The 14,063-nt window shown below is 34.7% G+C and overlaps 1 protein-coding gene across 4 annotated transcripts in view; it reads left to right on the top strand.

Moving 5' to 3' along the window:
• Nucleotides 1-2,789: 2,789 nt before the first annotated feature.
• rdx (BTB/POZ and MATH domain-containing protein rdx) overlaps nucleotides 2,790-14,063 on the top strand; it is a 288,756-nt gene continuing 277,482 nt past the window's right edge. For all 4 annotated transcript variants that reach the window (XM_090412684.1, XM_090412689.1, XM_090412686.1 and 1 more), the window contains exon 1: nucleotides 2,790-3,121. The gene's annotated coding sequence lies outside the window, so the exon portion shown is untranslated. The remainder of the gene's footprint in view (nucleotides 3,122-14,063) is intronic.

Below are 14,063 nucleotides of genomic sequence, written 5' to 3' on the forward strand. Positions count from 1 at the left end.
TAACCCCAATTCTGGCCCGTAGAGATGATTATAGTAGTATGCTGATGTGTGAGAAATACCCGCCAGCAAGTTTTAAAACAATGTCCATATGGATAGCGAATCATTATTTTCCCTTCTTCTGAAGAAAATTATATATATATAAACCTAGCGTAGACACGGAACTTTTATCAAGCTACTTTAAGACATCCAACTAATATGTGGTGGTTGCACATCGGACAACAAAAATCATCTACCACCTACATTACAAGCACCCAACAGTGTCAGTGCGATTCCAATCTACAGCCTGTTGGTTGAAGAGAAGACAGCCAGGGAAATAAATATAGTTTGATGATGGGAATATATCATCATCATGCTTGTCGGATTTAGGCCTAGATTGGCTGGCCTGTTCACATTGAATCTCTTAAGAGGACGTTCCTTTTCTTAATGGTTTATAATTTAAGACTTGTTTTGATAATCTTTCTGTTTTCATTCTTTCAACGTGTTCCATCCATTTATGTTTATATTTTTTTTAATTTGTTCCATTATTGATTCCTGGTTTAATTCTTTCATAATTTCTTCATTTCTTTTGTGATCGAATTTTTCTGTTTATGCTCTATGATCTCTCAACTCCACTATATATTATATTAAAATTTTCAGTTCTCATGGTTCCTTTTAATTTCTTTTCTTTTCTTTTTTTTTTTTTTTGTTTTGTTTCAGTGATTTGAAAATTTCTTTCATTTAATATTTGGTCTAATTCTATTTCTTTATATGCTATTCCTCTTAAGTTCCAGTTTGCTAGATGTATTATATTTTATCGTTTCCATTTTCATTTTAGCCTTTCTATTCCAGGGTTATATATATATATGTGAGAATATATAAATACATATAATTTTATAAAGGATTATTGCTTAATCGAAAATACTTTTCAATAAAGTATTAATTAAATTCATATAAATATTATTTTCGTTATAAAATTATTTAATTAATTTTTTCCCTTACTGCAAGGAGGGATCGATGTTGTTATTTGCTATTTAGATTCGGTTACATCAGAGAGGCCAAGCCCACAAATAGACGTTTTTATGTTAGATAGTTGGCGGTTTGTATGGATTACCTTGGGGAGGACAGATAAACCTAACCTTTAGAAAAATTATTTTCACCTTTTAGTCTTTATAAAAAAAATGCTTCTGGAATTTCAGATGTAAATCGTGCTCTTGGAGGGAGTTTTTTGAGCTAATACAATGATATGATTGCAAAGCCTTCTTTCAATTGACGTGAAATCTTTTCGGAATTAATGCCCCCCCCCCACGGGGATTTCTGAGAGAGTCTCAGAAATCCCCATGTTAAAATTGTTTTTAAATTTAATAATTACAAATAACTAAACCAGCCAAGATGTATTTTGAAATCATAAGATAAATTAATACTTTGTTTGTATATCCGTAAACTTATTGTAAAGCTGTACAGAATTAATTTTCATGTATATCGAATAACAGAAGAAATTAATTGAAAAAAAAATCACCCCGAGATATTTTATTTCTCTTTAGTGCTTGTTTCAAAAATTTTGTTCTTAGGAATTAGTGGTTGTTATAAACAAAGGATTCACGCTTCGGATTGTTTTATTTTATTTATTTATTTTTTTAAAGACAATTATTCCCTCCCATAAAAGTTGGAAAGTCTACTGTGGAGGGAAATGTGTGCAACTTCAGAGATGTGCAAAAAAAAAAAAAGAAAGAAATGAAATAAGAAAATGAAATATAAAAAAGAAAAATCATGATTATGTCGAATCATACCAAACAATAATTATCAAAGCAATAAATAATAAATTGTCACATTTGTTTATTTATTTTCCACCATTATATTACAGACTTCAGTATATTCATGGCCTTCAGTAGCTATCCTTGAACCTATGGCTCAGTCAACCTTGACCGGAAGTTTTTAATACCTGAACCAGCTTCCGGTCAAGGTTGCACACACATACACGCTAGAAACTTCCTATTGCAGTTGTGTAAAAAACATATTATAGACAACATTCTACTGAAAAATAAAACTCAGACTCATATTATAATTTAATTTATATTTGCGGATTTATACAACTGCATAAAAACTGTTATATAATGTAGTTAATATTTTCTCCATTTTGCTTCTCTGGCTGTACTTGCTATGCGAAGCACAGTTCGCAGACGTGAAACAGTTGCTAATTTCAAAACCTTTCTAACCTCGAAGAATTTTCTGATGTTGCCGCTTAACGTGATATCGTCTGCTCTGTTAATTTATCTGCGCGTTTGGTATTGGGTTTCTGTGACAGGGAATTAGTTTTTATAAATTATAGCAGCAGCATACATATAACTGTTCACAAAATTATATATCGCAGTAAACACTTTGTCATATTACCTGAACGTGACTTATTATTATTATTATTATTATTATTATTATTATTATTTTATTTTTTTTATTTTTTTTTTTATTATTATTATTATTATTATTATTATTATTCATTATCATTTGCTAGGGAAGAAATAGTCGAATTTCTCATCTCGATTTTATAAACATAAGGCATTACTTTACCATTATACAGCTACATACTAAACCTAAATTCTTAATAGTGTTTTGAATCTTCAAGGCAGGATAATAAAACTTCTAACGCCACGTAGTGAACCTGGAAAACTCGAAGTGTATATGACATTTGTTTTTAACGTGTACACATCGCATCGCTGTTGATCAGAACTCTTTCCTAATACGCTAGTTCGTCTGACGTTAGTTAGAACAGAAACATGATTGCAACCTTGAAAAGCAGTCGCTTTTCAAGAGCTGTCTTGTTGCTTCGGTTACTAGTTGTCATAGAGACGAAGTCTCTTTAGTTCAACAATTATCCAGCAAGCTGAATACCAGATAAACAGTACTTCACAAAGCAGAGAAAAAGAGCGCGCTCACACACAGGATTAGCAATTTCACCTTCAAACTGACCTTGTTATTGAGAATGTTGGAGATGTTTATTCAGTGTTTTTCTCTCGTATAGCTCGCTTCCAATGAGCTAGAAACTGACTCAGTATTGAGAGCATATTTTGACTAAAATATATTGAAAAGAAAGGTTTTCAGTAGGGAATACATATACTTGTGGAAATGACGTTGGTTTGTTGATTATCCGGTAGGTGGATTAATAGTTTCCGTTTTGTTGTTATAGTATTTTTGATATTATTCAGTGTTCAAGCAGTCTGCTATAAAAATAAATTAATGATCTAAATTTTGTTTGCTTGTTAACCTATTGTTTTATCGCTTCTATAAATAAACATAATATTAGAAATTAATTATCGACATTAACATTAACAGAGCAACAGATAGAATGGCTGACACGTATTTAAAGGTAATTAAGAAGGCCTTTACTCTGCTATAAAGCACTAGTAAATCAGATTTTTTTTTCTACATAAAACGATCCATAAATGCGATTTTAATGAGTAAAACGTCATGGAAATAAATTAATAAATTATTAATTTTTTTTTTATTTGCAAGGATTCGTTTGTTTGTTTTTAACTGCTTCGAATGTAAGTTTACCGCTGAAATTCGTGCCATACAAAAACAGCGGCAACAACAGTATCATTAATTATTAAAAAGTGATGGCAGTAAAGCAAATGGCAGCCAACTGTATTGCTTTCTCATCCATGGAATCCACTCCTTTGCCCGAAAAAATGGATTGGGTTTCTTCCATGCAAAGAATGTTCATTCTATATAAAGAATGTAAGCAAAACGCTGTTTCAGGAGGCTTCATTAATTGATCTCTCTTTTGTAATCAGAACGAAATAACTAAATTACATACATTAACTTTCGTTTCTTTCTTATTTAATTTCTGTTCCTTTATACCTTCAGCAAAATTTTTTTAAAGTTATTTATTCCAGTGAAATTCTCTTTATATTAGGTTTTATTTATAAAATATGTGATATACAAGTTTAGTGGTATACAATTTTCGTCTTCCATCGTGTTTACTGTAAGCCTAAGATGGCTTGAAATAAAAGTGCTAAATTAGATATTTGCTCACAATCATCAATCATCTTATTGATGATTGTGAGCCTTTGCAGATCAGTCAGTTTCAACGATGACCTGGATTCGAATCCTGTCTAGGACGCGAAGAACCTTGTTCAGGACTTTTGAATGGAAGGTGAGTTAGATGGTTTTCATATGGATATAGAAGGGTGTCACCTCCCAGAAACTCTGGTTTGTCTTGCCTCAACAGGACACAAGTTATATACAAACATAGGAGACTACAAGAATAAGGATTATCCAATCTATCCCGTCAGATCTGGTTATGAAAGATACGATGCGGTTACATGCATGCGTAAAACAGAAAAGAACAATCTCTGATTGCCCCCCCCCTCCCTCTCCTATCTGGTTTCGCAGCCTTACTGTCTTCACTTACTCAGGTGACTCGGCCTTCGTTTGGAAGTGTCCGATTTCTTTTATATTATTTTGAATTAAAAAGAAGAAGGAAATTGCAAACGACGTGAGGGTAATATTGAGCCTGCTTATCCGATCCTATTGGAAGTTTCTTCAAGTCGTCGGGTGAGGCTGTAATGGCAACAACTATATTTTGCCGTGATGAATTACCTCACAAGATCCACATGGAGCATTTATAATTTTTAAACGCAGTGTATGTTACGATCTAAACACACTTTTTTGATCTTTACATGCTGTTGCACTGTTAGAGTTTAAAGTAATTCTGGATTGTGTTACTAACACTGTCGATTATCTTTTTTTTAAATAAAATTCAAATTCTTCGGAAGGTTCTTAACTATTAGGGAGGAAAATCTTATCTATGTTTACTGTTAAGAATATTTTCCACTGCAGAATATTATTCTTTCTAAAATCAAATGAAAGAACGAAATGAAATTTCATGAAAATGGAATTAAATCGAATCGAACTGTTTCGTTATTTTCAAAAATATTTTCTAAGTTTTTAAGATAGGGGAGGCGTAGGTACCACATTAAAAATTTGGAAGCCATAATCTTAGACAACCTATTATACTTGTGTACGTCCAGACGCTGACGATAGTCCTTTCGTGAAGAAATTCGTGATGAACAAATGAGTTCTGAATGATGATAATAATCAATCAGAAGAGCCCTCACCCAAACTTTAATTAAGCATTGTTCAAACTGTTAGTGAGTTCTTCGTTCTTTCAACTTACATGTGAAATAATGAAAAGGCTTCGTCGGTTTCGACGGAACTCTTTTGTTGGTCAGACCTGGGTTCGAACCCAGTCTAGGACGTGAAGAACCTTTATTAGAGTTTCCAAACAAAAGAGAAATTAATAACTTCGTTGTAGAAATAGAACGAAGTTATTAATTTCTGTTTTGTCTTTTTGATTATTATTCCCATATCCTCAACTCTTGAATAGTTCCTGCTAATGATTTTGTCATTTCCAAACCGTCTGCAAAATATTTTCCTCTTCTTACACTTGTAAATGACGTGAGCATATTTCGGAATAATTCTGAGAATCCTTGAGTCCTACCTTCATTCTAGGTACGTGCATTTTAACCAGGTGTTCGCTGCAGTCTCGAGGAACTTCACACACACACACACACACACACACACACACACACACACACACACACACACACACACACACACACACACACACACACACACACACACACACACACAGCTAGATATATAGACAGAAATAGGGAAAAAGAGTGAGAGAGGAAAACACCCAGTCAGAGATAAAGATCCAAATCAGCCTTGACCTAAACGACAATTGACACAGTTTCGCAAGGGTGAAGGTCGGCAAAAACTTCCATAATAAAAGTTTCTCACAGAGGATAAGGGTAAATCCAGAGAGAATAAGTACTCACTAATATTATTCCAAGAGCATTTTTTAAAATTTTGCACCCAATGTATGTTATTTAAAACTCTGCATATTTGGTATGTTGTTAGGTAACGTGGCTTCTCTGAATTGAAACAAAGGAAATCGTGGGTACAATCGAATGCGACTCAAGAAAGAAAGAAAAAAAAGAGAGAGATTTTGACACTAACATGTTTACGATATTATCAATATATCTGGAAATCCCCAAAACGAATTTTTAAAAGAAATAAATAACTAATAAATCCTCCCTTTTCTTCCCACAAAAGGAAGGGTGGCAGTGTTTTAGCCCGAAATTTAAAACAAAATAGACTTCTTATATTATTTGTAATTCTTTATACATATTTTATTTTGGTGTTCAGTATCCCCCCCCCCCCCTCCAAAGCGTTTTCAAGCATATTCACCTTCCTATTGAAGAGTATTCGAAGGCGGTTCTTAATTTCATTTATTTTTGTTCATCTCTGTTTTTTTTGTTTTTGTTTTTTGATCCTTGTCTTTGTCTTTTCTTGTTGTCTGTCTGTCTGTGAGCGCGCGCTCTGTCTGTTTTTTTTTTCTCTCTCTCTTTCTCTTTCACACTCTCTCCAAATATCCTTAATCACTCTTGTTTGATAACCTTGACCCAAGTATCCAGTGAATACGTAACCAAGGCCTTAGCGCAGTAACTATAAAGAACTCCCCGTAAAACACCACCGACGAACCTGCATGTAGGCCCCCAGACGATCCTTCTTTCGCCCCCTAAGTGCCAAAAAAGTAATAACAGATAGCTTCCCTTAGGGTTTTCTTTTATTGCGAAACTTTCTATTAAATGGACGTTGCAGTTTTCTGTTGCACTTATTGCTAATGTGTAAGATGTGTCGTCGCAAACTACTGTCGTATGTTACGCATCTTTCTGCAAACGTTTATTAACCATCGATATCCTGTTATTTAAATAAAATATTGCGGTTTTCTTATGACCATACACAAGAAGTGGAGCTCAAGAATTTATTTATTTTTATATATTCATTGATTTTTTCCCGTAAACGTTAAAGTAATGACTTCATTTTTTATTGGTTAGCACCATTCAACGCCTAAGAAAAGAAGAAAAAAAAAAAAGAAGTATCATTAGAGACTATTTTCTTCCTTTATCATACCTCACCCTATATGGTATCGGGATTCGGCACATGTATCACTACTTCGGTCAACTGAAAGCGTCTCCGTAGCGCAGTCGTAAGGATGCCAACGTTTGTCCTAGAATGGAAAGATCTACGTTTCAATCGAATACCATCTAGAATGCGACATACCTTTATTAGGCCTTTTCTTCTGAAGATAGGTCAGCTAGTTTCATACAGAGACAGTAAGGTTTCTCCTCCCAGGAACCCGAGTTTTTTATCCTGCCAAAGTAGGACAATTGTCCAGAAAACACACACATACACCCAGTGGCGGCTCGTGGCTTGAAAGCGTGGGGATGCTGCAACTTTCGAAATATACATACACACTGTAAGTACAGTGTATACGTGTTTGGATAAAATATCAAAATTATGGTAAAAATTAAACATAAAAATATTGTTTGTTATCGATAAAATTATACAGTTCAGTATAATTCAAAATTACTTAAAAATAAAATCCATTCCTTTAACTGTAATTAAAGGAATGGATTTACAATTTCTGGACATTACAATTAAATCCTTTAATTGTGATGTCCAAATATTTAAGGAGACGGAGTAAACACGATAAGCACTACGAACACTCTACTACTGGCGCAAACTGCATACAAACAACAGTGGAACTGCGCGACGGACAGTGCCGCATTCGCTAATAGCTCGCATCTCAATATGACGTGCATATGCTAGCAAATACCAGCAATATGACACTGTGGTAAACAGTGGGTGCTAGCGTCCTTCGCCCTCCTGATTGCTACAAGATGGATTTTTATTATTTTTTATACAAAATAAGAGAATTGTATAGGATTGTTGATGATAAAATTAAATATTAGAAGCAAATATAAATAAATTAATAAATATATTTATATATCGAGAAAAATTGGCGGTGCTGCAGTGCCTATGCATGAGCTGCCCTTGCATACACCATTAAGAAACATAATACACTGGCCATAATTCCAGTTAAACTAAACCAAACCAAATATCGGACTTCAAACGTTGGATTATACATTGCCAACTTCATCCCGATTCAACTTCTTTAATGTCTTCAGAAACAGAGATCTCCATTAGCTCATTCGCTATCGATACACTTTTTGGTTGGAAATATCTAGGTTCGAATCCCGTTTAGGAAGCAAAAAACTTATAGAGGCTTCAATTCTCTATGCATAGTTCGGTGAGATATGGATCGACAATAGCCTTCGTCAAATGCTTCAATCAATTGTATACAGGAAGTTCTGTTTGTTCTTACAAGCCTTCTCAGACGACGACGATCTCGTTCCTGCATATCTTAGAATTACAGTTACGCCTCTTAGGCAAACAATGTGGGTTATTTTTCTACTGATTAACCATCTGGAATATCTCACCGTCTGAGAAACCAGTCAGCTCTGTTGTTTTCAAAATCCTGACTCCAGCCAGACGGACACCCACAATAAGCCTTTTATTGAAACTCGAAAGTTCTTTTGTTTTTCCTATTGTGATCGACACCATTGACGATTACTGAACACAGCATTCTTAAATAGTTGCCTAGAACACGTGATGACGCACGTGACCAAGTATTTTGCATATACGCTGCGTAAGGGACGTTTACATGCATCTGCATAAAGGTTTCTAATTTAGTGGCCGGTATGTATACGAAGATTGTTGAGATTTTTTCCATCGAAACTTGGATATTTTCTCCCTCACTTCAAGACAATCAATCAGCCAGATGATCGCATGCAGCTGACAGACAACACTGCATTGGCCTTAAAGTCATGGTGTCTACCAGTATAATTTTAATGCACTAACAATAACAGTCCTCAAAAACAAACAAATTATAATGAATCTGATGTGCAAAATTTTGTAATATTAAGAATTATTCCAAAATTTAAATACTTTTGATAGTCAAATAAAAAAAAACTGCAACTTAAGAACATCATGCACCAACCTACTTCCTGGAAGATATTTTAATGTCGTGACTAGGTCAAAGGTTAGATAATCCGGGAATTTTGCTTTAGAGGTCAAGCATCATGCATTCTCAAGGTCTCCAGTAAGCAAGGTGGTTCTGGTATTACCTGAATTTTCCCATGACATTCCTCATTCTTTAGCGAAATATATTCATTTTGGAAAATTACATCAGAAAAGAAAATTATGAAGCCATCAGAAAAGAATTTGAGGAGAAATAAGCATTGATAAGCATCTGTGGAAAGACACAGATGCTTAATAAAGAAAAGACAGTAAGTGGCTATCGAAGAATACTTCGTGGATTGTGCAAAATTACAAAAAGTGTGTAAAGAAGCTTTCTTCAGAAACCAGCATGCCTGTCAACTACTTTCTGTAAAATTAAGGAGATACTTGAGTTGCTGCCGCAAGACGATATCCGTCCTCTTCAGTATTACCAACGGTTCATGGAATAGCCAATTCCTGGTGCAAAGAAAATGTATAAATGGTTATGGACAGAAGAAGGATTCAATCATTTGAATAGTTATGCTCAGTTGATATCCCTGATACGATGGTTAAATGAGACGAAGTGCTTGTCTTAGAGTGCAAAGTTACTCGAGGGAGCAACAGAACAATAGATGATTATTAATAAAACTGATATTATTTTTATTAAGTAGTTTATTTACTTAATTTCATTTTCTTTAATAAATATTATTATAATCATACAAAATTTGGGATTGGGTCGTTGATTGTTTAGATTAGTAAAAGAAGTATTGGTTTTGCGGGGATGGGCGGTTGTTTAGCTCAAGCCTAGTTGTCGGTGTTGTGAAAAAAAAAAAAAAGTTTCTAAAATTGTTCCCCAGGACCCTTATGGTTCAAATTCAATCTTTTGAACCAAAGGTTACACGTCTTCTGTTTAACACGTTACGGATGAGCTAGATTCACCAAGAAGTCTGAACCTTACTCCACTATTTTTTTTTCGTATGGATTTTTAATGAATGTATTTAAATTTGGAAGAGGTTCGAATTAGCATGTACACCCAATCGAAAGATATTACAACTGTTTTGTAACATGATTCCCCTGTATGTATGTATGTATGCTAAAGACCATATAATGAGCATTTAGATTGCTAATACCCCGTTTTTATAATCATCAAGTCGCAGATAAGGATCTGAAAGCCTACATTGATGACCCTGATGACAAATTAAAAAAAACTTTAATGAAGATTGTCGTGAATCAAATTAAACTCACATTAAATACACAATAATTTGCTATTTGAAGTGGAACAAACAAAAAAAAAAAAACAGGGCTGAGTACTGAAGGGTAGTATTTCATGGCGACCATTTTGGTAAGCGTGGCGACTAGCTTGTACTGATAAAAAAAATTATTATTATTATTATTAAAACCTCCATAGAGTCAAAAGGCTCTGAATGGGAGGTCTGAAATTATATACAAGAATTGGTATGCTACCGAGAAACAATTAGGGTTGGCCTCAAAGTGACCGACTCAGTCCAATCGGCTCCTGCTATGTGATGAAGGAAGAAATTTGAAATAATGAAATTTTTGGAACATTTTGCTGAAAAAAAAATAAATAAAACACACACACACACACACACATATATATATATATATATAATATTCATCAAAGCTTGATTTGCTTCCTCAGTCTTAAGTAAAAGGCTGGTTATATTCCACTAATTCGGGCCCTACCCAAGGGCCTATGAGTTGTGGAAATACTTTCTGAAAATGAAAGCTGTGCCGAACAAAGCGGCCTTTTGCAGCTGCCCAATTTTTAATCCATCTAACTCGAGTGCTTCTAGATGTTTTTTCAATATTTCAGGGATGGCGCCTTAAGCACCTATTATTATTATCGGAACAACTTTCGTTTTCTTTTGCCAGATTCGTTCAACTTGGACTTGCAACTCGCGATACACTGTAATTTTTTCATTTTCTCTGTCATCAATCCGACTATCTCCTGGTGCTAATATTTCGATAAACTTAACACCCTTGTTTTCACTTTTTTTTCAACTACTGTTATATCGGGTATATTACATTCCAAGCTTTCGTCAGTCTGGATTTTGAAATCCCAGCGTATTTTAGCTTTTTCATTCTCAACCACTTTCTGGTGGACTTTATGCTTCCAATAGTCTTTAGACCCTTTAAACCCATACTTTGTACATAAATGCCAGTGAATTATCTTGGCTACGTTATCATGTCTTTTACGGTACTCAATTTGTGCGATTTTGCTACATCCACTTATAATGTGGTCTACCGTTTCTTCCTTTTGTTGGATCATACATCCTGGCTCTGAATCCGCCATCTTGTTAGAACGTAGTCCTTATTTAAATTATCTGTTTTATATTATCTTAATTAATTGTGGGTTGATTACTAATCCAAATATAGAGGAATTTATATTATCCTACGCCACCCTATATTCAGATTAGTCTATATAATATAGTGGAATCAATCATCAACTAACTTTAGCAATCTCACTTTTCTACAGGCCGAGGTTAATATTATCATTTAAGGCTTCCGCTACGTCCGATAAACTTTATGAGTGGTGCAATGAAAGAGAATCAGGTAAACACCAAATTGGAATCAATAAAACAAAACATTTAATGCAGGGTTACATAACATGTACATTAAGTATAACTTTGAAAACAAGATAATGCAAATCAACTTATTAGGCATCAGACATCCAGCTGTCAATTTTACATTCTTCTGAATAATTAAAATTGGTTCACACAGTTTCAATGTTACAGAATCTTACAGTAAATATTCTTAAAGTAGAATTCTCTAATTCTCTCTTAGTCAACAAACACTTAATTCAATTATGAGGCAGTTATCACTTCAAGGGGGAAACACTTTAAAGCTCCATACTCCTGCTAATTTTAGTAGAACGCCACAGTTAATGTTAAGATATATCGGGCGGAGCTAACTCTTATTTCTTCACGCTGAAATATAAAAAAAAATGGAATGCTCTTACCGGGTTACATCCTTTGCACATTGGATTCACTATAGGCACACTTAAAACTGAAGTTAACTATCACTTTGAAGTAACACTATTCAAAAGGAATCTTCACGTCTTGACGCACTCGTTTCAGGTAATCTACTTATTCCTTATTTTCTTCTACGCATTAATTTCAGCTTTGCACTATTCTTCCTCAAAACAATTGGAATTCGACGTAATTTTAGAATTCCATAGAAATATTCCTAATTGCCTATTAATTTCCCTGTCCCTTCTTAATTTATTTATGACATTTCCAAATTCCCTTTACTGACACCCGTTACTTATCTCCGTGCTGTCCTGAATGCTTCTCCCCTGTTTGACCATTGACGACCATTGACGTTACTGACAGGATGGGTGAAGCACAAGTGCTTTTCATATTCCCCTTTATCTGTAATGAGAGTTATTTGGGAATGGGAGATTTGTGAGCAATTAAGCTCGCCCTCTGAGGGTAGTAGTTTTAGCTATGATCGGTTGAGAGAAGAATAGCCTTCGGTCTTTTGTGTTTGTAGTAATCAGTCTCATTGTATTTGACAGCTTGCACGATTAGTGGGCTTGAATGTGAACTTGACTTCACGAAGAATTTTTCTGCAAGATCACGAAGAAGGGAGGAGATGTATGGAATGCCGGTTTCTCGGTGAATCTGTGAATTTCTGATGAACCACGGTGCATCCAGGATCATCTTAAGGCGTTTGATTTGGATTCTCTGTAATTTTGAAATGTTTGATCTTGAAGTGTGACTCCATGCTGGTGAGGCGTAGGTGATGACTGGACATATTACCATCCGGTAAAGAAGCAATTTATTATGTAGGTTCAATTTGCTCTTGCGGTTGATCAATGGGTAGAGCTGAGCTATGACTTTGGAAGATTTGGAGCAAATGAGATTGATGTGTTTGTTGAAAAGGAGTTTCTTATCCATCAATACCATAAGATATTTGGTCTCTGAATGCCATGGGATCTTTTGAACAGAGAGCAGGATGTCTTGTTTGTTGCCGATCTTTCTTCTTGAAAACATCATGGCTGAGCTTTTGAGGGGGTTTACTTGAATTCTCCAGTTGGTAAACCAGTTTGCTAGCTCATTGATACTTCCTTGGAGTCTAGTGATTGCTAGGTGAGGGCTGAGCGATCTAGCTAGAATAGCGGTGTCGTCGGCATAAAGAGCCGTAGTAGTTGTTTTTGGGTTGAGAGGAATATCTGCCATGTAAATTGTGAAAAATATTGGGTCCAGAAGAGAACCTTGAGGTACTCCGCCAGGATTTTGCGAAAAGAAAAGGTCCCTCCAGGATAACTGGAGGGACCTTTTCTTTTCTGTCTTGGGAGATCTGATTGAAAAGAAAAGGTCCCTCCAGTTATCCTTCGAGATAAAGACAAATAGACCTCAGTCTCAAGATCCCTAGGAGAACATAATATCAATTTATCCTGGGCAAGAAATACTGAAGAAGGTGTAAAGATCCACCCTACCACTCTCCCCTGTTTACTTTCGCTTTCCAATAAAATACCTTCATTCTTCCCGCCAAAATCCGGTTCTAGCCAGTTCGGCTCATATCAACTCCATCTCCCTTCGAATACCATAGCTCATGCTCCACGCACGCGCTTTCTAAAATTAACTCCGTTTCCTTGACAACAGCCAATTAAATCCAATCAGAAGAATTACATAAAATTACTTTCTCTTTCAGTAATGTTAAATAAAAAATATCATAGTTCACATAGGGTACATTAAACTTACATATATATAATTTCTTACAATATTATTATAGGAATAAATTAAATAAAATGAATGACATTTTTATACAGAGTCCTTTTTATAACTATTACATTACTTAAGATTATATTATTAAATAATAATAAACAAAATTCAAGGCAATTATATGAATAACACACTATAAGCAAGAGGTAAACAATAAATAATATTTACAAGTCTTGCCTTTGACACGGAGGATTATGTTGGATTCTGAAAGAAGTATTAACAAGTTTCATTTCTCTTCATTTAGAATCCAACACCTTTCTTTGCACAATCTGCATTTACTGTCTTCTTGAATTTTTTATATTTTTGAATTTTTTATATTCATAACGTTGGTTTTAATGGCCTGTTCTTGTGCTGCAAAAATTACCGATTCTGTTTCTTTCTTTAGTGCTCCATTTCTCAACCATTGCCAGGTCAAGATGCTGTCAGCGCTGT

The sequence above is a fragment of the Typopeltis vanoorti genome, chromosome 23, assembly GCF_054136105.1.
Source record: "Typopeltis vanoorti isolate ZY-2024b chromosome 23, IOZ_Tvanoo_1.0, whole genome shotgun sequence".
Taxonomy (NCBI): Eukaryota; Metazoa; Arthropoda; class Arachnida; order Uropygi; family Thelyphonidae; genus Typopeltis; species Typopeltis vanoorti.